The following is a 10107-nucleotide window of genomic DNA, read 5'->3' on the forward strand; positions in this document are numbered from 1 at the left end:
TCTGCCCAAGTCCATATACTTAGAAAAGAGCAGATTCCTAAATTTGAATCTCAGGTCTGTCTGATTCCAGATCCATTACACTATCATAGCAGCATGTAAATAAGAGAGGGAGGGAGTAAAGAGGGAGAGTGTAGTAACAAGTGCATGACATTATAGCTTATGTACAACAACCTTAAGGTTGGATTGTCCAGAAGATAAACTAAAATAATTTTTGAAGTCCATTTCATAAAAATAGCTTCAGCTCCATCAATCCTGAAAATCAACAGACTCTATTTTGGAAGGCCCAATTGCCATACTGAAATATTTTGGGTGCACTAGTTTCACTTTAGAGCTCATGATTTGGAGTCATTTATCCAACTCCAAATGGGAGAAATAAAAAGCTTTCTAGATTAACATCCTTTACCTTGCTTTTCCTCCTTGCGGGGATGCCAGCAACCTACACATGCTCCCTAGGACATGGTGGGTGGTGGGGAAGGGGAAGCTAGGATGAAGTGAAAGAGTAGCATTAACATATATACACTACCAAATGTAAAATAGATAGCTAGTGGGAAGCAGCTGCATAGCACAGGGAGATCACCTAGGTGCTTTATGACCACTTAGAGGGGTGGGATGTGGAGCGTGGGAGGGAGGCTCAAGAGGGACAGGATATGGGGATATACGTATACATATAGCTGATTCACTTTGTTATACAGCAGAAACTAACACAGCATTGTAAAGCAATTATACTCCAATAAAGATGTAAAAAAAAATAAAGTAATCCACAAGGTGACACATAAGGAGTTTCCATGACTGGCTCCCTATCAAGGCATTTTCTTTACATAAGGAGAAGTCCAGAGATTGCCAAAACCAGGGATCAGCATGAAGGCCTTCCTCAGAGGCTCATTCCCTCTTGAAAGGATAAACATTCAGCATGCTCATTCAGAGGGAACAAGTGGTTTCACCTGTGGGAAAAGTCGTGGTTTGTCAATCAATACCCTTCAGGGAGGAGGCAAATGTTTACACTAGAGTTTAGACTAGAGAAAGGGCAGCATCTATTTTAGCTCCAAAGAGAAAGATGTGATCTGTCACAGAATTTTGACCTTCATGATAGGGAAGCTTTGCCACCCCTTTTCTACTGGAGGTATACTTAAAACATAGAAGGACAGAGTAAAAGCCCTCTGAGAAGCCTGAAAAGATGACACTGAGTCTAGAAACTAAAGCTCATAGAACTTTATTCAATGGAGAGTTCCTCCATTCTGTATTTAAAGCCAACTAACTCATATTGTATGATTAAAACAAATCATTTTTAAAAATTTATGAATATGCACCCTTGAAAAATATTTTATTTTAAAGAAAATGATATTTTTTGCAAAAACAAGGAAGACATACTATTTTTATTTATAGAAAAATTCGAGGTAAAAAGCATTCAAAAACAAAGTAAAATAAAAACTCTTATAAAGCACCTACTAGATGAGGTTCTAGGGCATTACTGCTCAAACGTGGTCCACTGGCCAACAGTATAGGTTTCACCTGGGAGACCATTAAAATGCTGAACCCCAGACCTATTAAATCAGAATATGCATTTTAACAAAATCCCTAAGTAAGCTTGGGAAATGTTTGTCTAAGTGTGTCTTTATCTTCATCAGAATAATCCAGGATATTGGTTAAAAAATTAAGGCTCTTGGGCCCTACCACAGACCTACTAAATCATACCTCTCAGAGTGGGACCTGGGAGTATGCATTATTAACAAGTGTAGTAGGGCAGTAAATCTCAAACTTGAGCATGCATAAGAATTACTTGGAGGGCCTGTTAAAACACAGATCGCTGGGATCTACCCCAGAGTTCTGCGATTCAATAAGTCTGGAGTGGGTCTGGAGAGTTTGCATTTCTAACATGTTTCTTGGTGATGTTGATGCTAGTGGTCCAAAGACCACAATGAAAGAACCACTGCTTGGACATAATTTTAACAAGTTTAGTTATCTGGTTGTCCAGTCTAGACTAGCAGGAACAATTAGAAGGGGAGTAGTCAGAGGCATTATACTGATAGCAGCAAGATGCAGCATCTGATAGGCTGAGAATGAGGGGGAAAACATCAACTATAAAAAGAGACATAGAGGGCTTCCCTGGTGGCGCAGTGGTTGAGAGTCCGCCTGCCGATTCAGGGGACATGGGTTCGTGCCCCGGTCCGGAAAGATCCCACATGCCGCAGAGCGGCTGGGCCCGTGAGCCATGGATGCTGAGCCTGCGCGTCCTGAGCCTGTGCTCCGCAACGGGAGAAGCCACAGCAGTGAGAGGCCCGCGTGCCGCAAAAAAAAAAAAAAAAAAAAAAAAAAAAAAAGAGACATAGAAATAAACATATTTTTCTGAGTGTAAGTGCCAAAAACCTTGTGTCTCACTCTCATCCCGCTCCCATGACTACCAGTCTCCTAGTTCTTGAGGGTTATCATTGTATCTTATATGATAGCAATGTGAGATGTTCATTAATAATGACCCCCCAGCCATCGAGAAGATGCTTAAATCTGTTTAGTTTACTGTTTAAGCAGGTATAGAATTGTATAATATATTTTAGAAATATTTCCATCAAGGGTCAACTTTTAAACACTAATGCTTAAGTTGTCTGATAAATTCCCTTTTGAAAACCACTCTAAAATGATGCAGGATAAATGAGGATTATCTAACACTGGAGTTCAGGCAATCCAAATGTGATAATGACAATATCTAACATTTAAAAAGCAAATTCATTTTTTCATGTAATACAATAATACTTTGAGACACATTATCACCATTTCTTAGAGGATGGCTATCTAAACTAAGATTCAGTAAAGTGAATCAAATTGTTGAGATCACATAGGTAGTTAAATGGTAGTGAGACTAAATTTCAACTTAGGCCTATATGACTCTATTTCTCTATGTTATTCTGCTTTCTTTATAGGGGAAAAAAGGCTCAGGCTGAGAAGCTGGATATGTAGACAGTTCTCTTGGGTTTCTGCAGGCCATACTTCTTGTAGAGCTTCCTGTAAGACAGACATCCAAACTTTACTAGCCTTCCCAGTTTCTTTCACTTACAGAAACCACAAGAACTCCCTTAATGCTTCTGTGTGCCATAACTTACAATATTCCCTTTCTTTCTCATTTATCACTTTGGATTTCACTGTTACCTGGAGTCACTCCTACCTCTTCCTACACCTAATCTTTCTTGCCCCAGTTTCCAATTTTTCAATGAAATCACAGAGGGGCTAGTGGGGATAGGAGAGGCAATCAGAGACAAGGAGAGAAAAAGCCTTTAAGGCCTGTGTAGCTGTTTCTTCTCTCCCATTCCCCTATGTATCCAGTGCTTTGGCTGATCTTCAAATTCCTCACAGCCTCAACACACTCCTATGATAAGGACCTCAAACACTGAGGGTGGTGGTCCACTGGAATACTAATGCTCATTTATTTCTCTAAGAACTCAGGCCCCACCATTCACACATATGCACACATTCAGTTGTTCTGAGAGGGCTAAGTAAATGGAATGATTTAGAGTAGGAACTCTTTTATTTGCTGTTTCTTGTAGTTGGTGGTGGTTGGTATTTTTCAAAACCTCCAAAAGAGAAGTGTGCTTGCTTCATTCAGCATGGGCAACTTAGAAAAAGATTTATTTTCCTCCATAGTGTTTATCAAAAGAAAGAAACTGGAAAAAATAAAAGAAGCAGAGATTTTATATGCAGCAGACCTAGACAATATTCCTACCACTGCCACTTACAGATGATGGCATAGAACATCATTTCTTCTATCTGACTTATAAAATGGAGTAATAATCCCTATCATTCTTACCTCACAGAATGGTTATGACAGTCTGATGGGGTAATAAATATGAAATTTCTCTGGAAAATATAAAGCAGTGTATGGGTATAAATTTTTCTTGATAATACAATATTCTGCATCCCTGGCATTTCACATGTTACTATGTAATTGCTCTTATTACTAATAGATTTTATAGTACTATTCATTTATTCAAAATGCTTTTCTTGAGCACTTGCTTTTTTACAGGCATTATACTAGGAGTTGGAAGTACAGAAATATACCAGACACAATTGTTTTCCTGGGGGTGTGAATCTGTTGAGGTATATTTATAGGTTTATTAAGTTTTGGTGGTGGAAGAGTGGTGACTGGACTGGGAATTCAACCACCACTTTTTGCCAGTAATTGGGAAATTATTATGCTATTTATGTATGGAGTCATATCAGTAAAATTGGTGAAGTAGGCAGCTCCAAACTCCTATCTCCCTATAGAAATATTGAAAAATAAGTAGAAACAGCCAGAACTAACTTTGTCAGAACTCTGGAAAATAGTCAAATGTTTATAGTAACCAAGCAAATGTGGAATCAAGAAAAAACCAACTTAAAAATTGTAGAAAAGCTTTATAGTGTTTTTATTCACCTTGCCTCACCCACCCCCAGATCAGCTGTAGTCTTGAAGATGGAAGCCCCTATTCCCAATGTGAGACCCTGGTCCCTGGTTGCAGAGGGAGCAGACAAAATCTCATTTGCAAATTACTGTGTTAGTCTCTTCTAACCTGCCTGAAGACTACCTGAAAGAGTGATGCAAAGTGTTTGTATCTGTTTCGCTTAACTTGCAACTCAGAGTGGAAGAGCGGCAGGCATAATTTGAAAACATTGTAAGTGTGGATGAAAAATATGCAGTTGTCAAGGTCAAAAAATTACAGGCCAGCTCACCCAGCGTCCGCAGCCGCCGCTGCTATGGGAGTGCAGGTGGAGACCATCTCCCCCGGAGATGGGCTTACCTTCCTGAAGTGCGGCCAGGCCTGAGTGGTGCGCTACAAGGGGATGCTTGAAGATGGAAAGAAATTCTATTCATCCCAGGACAGAAACAAGCCCATTAAGTGTGTGCTGGGCAAGCAGGAGGTGATCTGAGGCTGGGAAGAGGGGGTTGACCAGATGAGCGTGGGTCAGAGAGCCAAGATATCTCCCCAGACTATGCCTATGGTGCCCAGACTGGGCACCCAAGCATCCTCGCACCAAATGCCACTCTCCTCTTTGGCGAGGAGCTTCTAAAACTGGAATGACAAGAATAGCCTTCTCCCTGAGCTCCCCACCCTTGGATGTGCCATGGAAGGATCTGGCGCCTCCAGATGCGCGCAGCGAGTCCATACGGAGCTTTTCCTGATGTTCCAGTACATTGTATAAACATCTTCCCTGACAATGTGTTCTGTCACCGGCTTTGCTCTTCCCCTTTATCTTCGTATGTGTGTTGACCTGAACGATATGCCATAAACCTCAAGTTACTCATTTTAGTTTGTTTTTGCTTTGAGGTGAAGATTGAGTTTCAGTCCTTTGGATATAGATTTCCAGTTAAGTATTAGTCAAATATTAACAGCACAAGTCATGGGTTAACTTTAGAATAGGAATTGGTATGGGGGGATGAAAGAATCTTTATTTTATTTTATTTTTGGATGAAAGTTTTATCTATTATATATTAAAAATTCCTGCCACTGCGCTGCAAAGCCATAGCAGATATGAGGCGCTTTTGACGACCGAATTATTCTCCAAGTTGAGAGATGTCCTTGGTTTGAATTAAAAGCCCTACCCAAAACTAAAGTGGGAAGGGGGAGAACCTTTGTCTCCACTGCCCCACCTCCACCCTCCCCTTAAACCCTCTGCCTTTTGAAAGCAGATCATTTTCACTGAGATGTTGGACTCTACAGGTGTCTATCCCCAGGCCAGCAGGGACCTCTGAAGCTTTCTTCACGGCCTGGCTTTTTCCATCCTGTGGTTTTTCTAATGGATATTCAGGATTTTTTAATCTCATAGCTATCCAAGCTCCACTTTCTAAATTTTAAGAACTTTAATTGAAAGTTAAATTGGCGGTGTTGTTCTTAGACACTTAACACCCATGAAGGCCCAGTCATCATGACAAATCCTTGAGTGTTTTCTTAAGAAAATGATGTTGGTCATCACAGCTTCAGCATCTCCTGTTTTTTGTTGCTTAGCTCCCCCTGCTGATCTCACAGTTTCCTGGCTTCTCCTTCCCCTTTCTCACCCCTTTGCTGTCCTTTGTAGTGATTTGGTGAAAGAAATTGCTGCCTACCCCCCCCCACACACACACTACATATGAATTTCAAGTTTTATTATTGCAATAAAAGTGCTTTATGCTGGCTTTTATCAAAAAAAAAAGGTCAAAAGATTACAGTTGAAGGTTGCAATTCAAGATGGAGATGTAGGAAAATCCTGAACTCACCATCTCACAGAGACACACTGAATTACAGCTATATATAGAACAATTTCCCCAGGAAAAAAATTAAAGGCTAGCAACGTGACCCCTTCACGCTGGGAAAATGAGAAAACAAACACACACACACACACACACACACACACACACACAGTGAAACAGATAGGAAAGGCTGAGAAACAATCTTGCTGTAAACCCCACCCCTGGTGGGGCAACGTTCAATCAGGAGGGAACTCAAAACCCAGAGCTTCAACCTGAGGAGCATAGGGTTCATATCCCACATTAGGAACCACAACTTTTAAGACCCAGCTCCTGAGAGATGAGCCCCCAAAACATCTAACTTTGAAAACTCATGCCCATGAGACATGTTGCTGTGGTGAACGGAGAAATGGCTCTTAAAGGGCTTGTGCACAGATTCACCTGCCTTAGGGTCCAGCGCAGAAGCAGCCTTTTGAAAAGTGCCCAGATGTATGTTAAGGAGACTCATTTGCTAATTTTAAAGTATTGGTCTGAGAAGCAGGAGCATGCTGGGGTACTCTCTAGGGATGGAGGCTGATGAACATTATCTTTCTGTTCTCTCTTTGCCTTACTAAATCCAGCAGGCATCATCTTTTTATTTTCCTTTCCAATGAGTGCCATCTGTATGCTCCAGCTGGTGGACACCATCTTCCATGTTCTCCCTCTGCCTTGCTAAAGCTGGCAGGTGCCATATAATTCTTTTTCTTTCCTTTTTCTTTCTTTTTCCCCTTTCTTTTCTTTTTTCTTTTATTGGTAGGTGCCACCTTGGCACTCCCATTCTGCCTTATTCCAGCCAGTGGGCACCATCTCCACACTCTCCCTCTACTCTGCTCCAGAGCACCAGTATCTCTCAGAGGAGAGCTTCTACAGGCATCTGGTGCCCTTGTTTTTCCATCTGATGACCTGGTTTTTGCAGCTGCCACCCAGGGGACACCCCTTGATTGCCTGGCTATGAAGCCCAGGGGAACATGTGTTCCTGGGTTCCATGGGACTGTAAAAATTGGAAAGACAGTTCTAGGCAGGCTACCACCCCCAGGGTACTATACAGAGAGCAGACTAAAACTTATACTCTAAGTCTTTCTGTGAAAGAGGTCTATTTACATGTTCAGGAGCTATGGCCTCAGGGCCAGGCTTCTGGTTTGGTACACTTATAAGGGCCTGTGGAGGTGCTCTTATAGAATGGAGGCTGGTGGATATAATCTTTGTGCTTCCCTCTGCCTCACTTGCTGGTATCTTCCAGAAAGGAGCTTATACCCTAGTTTGGTGTCCTGATTTTTGTGGCTGCTGCCAGGTGACACCTCTACATCGCCTGGATCTGGTGTTTATGAGGCATATAACTGTGGGTCTCACAGGACTGTAGCCAATTGCAAAAGTATTCTTAAACAGCTATGACCCCAGGGCACAGCAAGAGGTAAAAGCTCCAGGAGCTCAGTCTTATTGTGAAAGAGGCCTATTAGTTTACTGTCATAGCTGCAGCCCAAGGGTCATTTTTCTAATTAAGCACACATGTAAGGGTTGAATGTAAGCCTTTCCTGAGACTTTGAAGGGAGGAACTATCTTCATACTCTCCCTCTGCCTTACTCCAGAGGACCAGCATGTCTCAGAGGGGAGCACTTATATATGTCTGGTGCCCCAGTTTTTATGGCTGGTGCCCTGGTTTTTGTGACTTCTGCCCAAGGGATAACAGTTGATCACCTGGCTCTGGTGGCCATGGGGACTTGGTTTCCTGGGTCCCACAGGACTGTAACAATGAAAGAGACAGTTATTGTCAGGCTACCACACCCCAGCAACTGCACAGACAGCAGATTGAAACCCCCAAAGCCTTTCTGTGAAAGAGGTTTGTCCTGGAGCTACAGCCTTAGGAGCAGGCATCAGGTTTGGTACATACCTCGACTATGAGGGTGTTCTTAGGGAACGTAGGCCAGGGGACACCATCTTTGCACTCACCTTTAGCCTCATTATAGCTCATTGGTATCTTTCAGAAAGGAGCATATACACATGCCTGGAACCCCAATTTTTGTGACTTATACTCAGGGTACATCTCTTGATTGCCTGGCTCTGGTGGCTAGTGAAGCTTAGGCTTGCAGTCCCAAAGAACTCTATGTATATGAATTGTTTAAAAGCTGCGGTTTGAGGATCTGGTTTCCAGCCAGCCTGAATCTAGGTACAGACTGAGATCCTCCCCTTTGGGACATTGACAGGTCTTGGCATAGCCTCAACTACTGAAAGTCACTAAAAATAAAATATGCTGCTTGGAAAATCACAAAGGCTTGAGAGACTAACAAGAGCTAGGGCAAGGATGAGTGATATTTCATCTCCAATACAAGGCCAATCCTTCAAGTCTGGGATAGGTGGTTGTTTCATCAAATGCATAAACCAACACAGAGAGTCAAGCAAAATGAAGAAGCAGAGGCATATACTCCAAATGAAAGAACAAGATAAAATCTCAGAAAACCTTAAAGAAAGGAGATGAGTAATTTACCTGATAAAGAGTTCAAACTAATTGTCATAAAGTGCTCACCAAACTCAGGAGAAGAATGGATGAACACAGTGAGAACTTCAACAAAGAGATAAAATATATAAGAAAGTACCAAACAGAAGTCACACAGCTGAAGAATACAATAACTGAACTGAAAAATATACTACAGTGGTTCAATAGCAGACAGATGAAACAGAAAAAAGGTTCAGAAGACTGGGCAGTGGAAGTCATCCAATCATCGGAAAAAAAAAAGAATGAAAAAGAGTAAAGATAGCTTAAGGGACTAATGGGACAACATCAAGTGGACCAACATTCACTTGATAGGAGTCCCAGAAGGAGGAGAGAGAGAGAAAGGGGCAGAAAACATATTTGAAGAAATAATGGCTGTAAACTTCCCTAACCTGGGGAATGAAACAGACATACAGATCCAGGAATCCCAGAAAGTTCCAAATAAGATGAACCCCCAAAACACACACCAAGACATACTATAATTAAAATGTCAAAAGTTAAAGACAAGGAGAGAATTTTAAAAGCACCAAGAGAGGGACAAATCTTATTACATAACAGAACCCCCACAAGAATATCATCAGATTTTTCAGCAGAAACTGCAGGTCAGAAGGAAGTGGCATGATATATTCAAAGTACTGAAAGATAAAAACTTCAAATCAAGAATACTCTCCCCAACAAAGTTATCATTCAGAAATGAAAAAAATATAGAGTTTTCCATATAAGCAAAAGCTAAAGAAATTCATTATCACTAAAATGGCCTTCCAAGGCATTTTAAAAGGGATTTCTTTAAGCTAAAAAGGTGCAAATTAGTAACAAGAAAATATATGAAAGTATAAATCTCACTGGTAAAAGTTAATATATAGAAAAGGTAGTAAATTAATCACTTATAAAGCTAGTATGAAAGTTAAGAGACAAAAATAGTAAAATAACTGTAGTTAAAATAATTAGTTAAGGAATACACAAGATAAAAAGCTGTAAAATGTGACATCAAAATATAAAACTTGACTCACTCCCCACTGGGGCTGGAGGGGCTAGAGCATCAGTGTGAGTAGCTGTGAGCAGCTGAGGCTGCAGCAGTGCAATATTGCAGCTGCACCATCTGTCAGAAGCAGAGCCAGCAGGGAGGGGACTGCTGTGAGCAAAGAAGAGGGGTTGCTGTGAACTAAAGGCAGCTGAGACCCACCCACTGGCCAGCCATGGAAGCAGAGGTGACGCTGCCCTCAGAGCTGTGTGTCCACTGTGCATGTGGGGGGTAAAATGTAGAAATTTAGAATGTGTTTAAACTTAGTTGTGATCAATTTAAAATAGTCTGTTACAAATAGTTGTTATATGTAAAGCTCATAGTAACCACAAAACAAAACCTATAGTAGATACATGAAAGATATAAAGGATC

General features: G+C 41.3%; 1 pseudogene; it reads left to right on the forward strand.

Annotated features, from left to right (window-relative positions):
* Positions 1-4733: 4733 nt before the first annotated feature.
* LOC111169701 (peptidyl-prolyl cis-trans isomerase FKBP1A-like) lies at positions 4734-5126 on the forward strand (annotated as a pseudogene).
* The last annotated feature ends 4981 nt before the right edge of the window (positions 5127-10107 follow it).

Source organism: Delphinapterus leucas, chromosome X (assembly GCF_059928025.1).
Source record: "Delphinapterus leucas isolate spDelLeu-1000000601 "Yukka" chromosome X, BTC_Dleu_Yukka2, whole genome shotgun sequence".
NCBI classification, from domain to species: domain Eukaryota; kingdom Metazoa; phylum Chordata; class Mammalia; order Artiodactyla; family Monodontidae; genus Delphinapterus; species Delphinapterus leucas.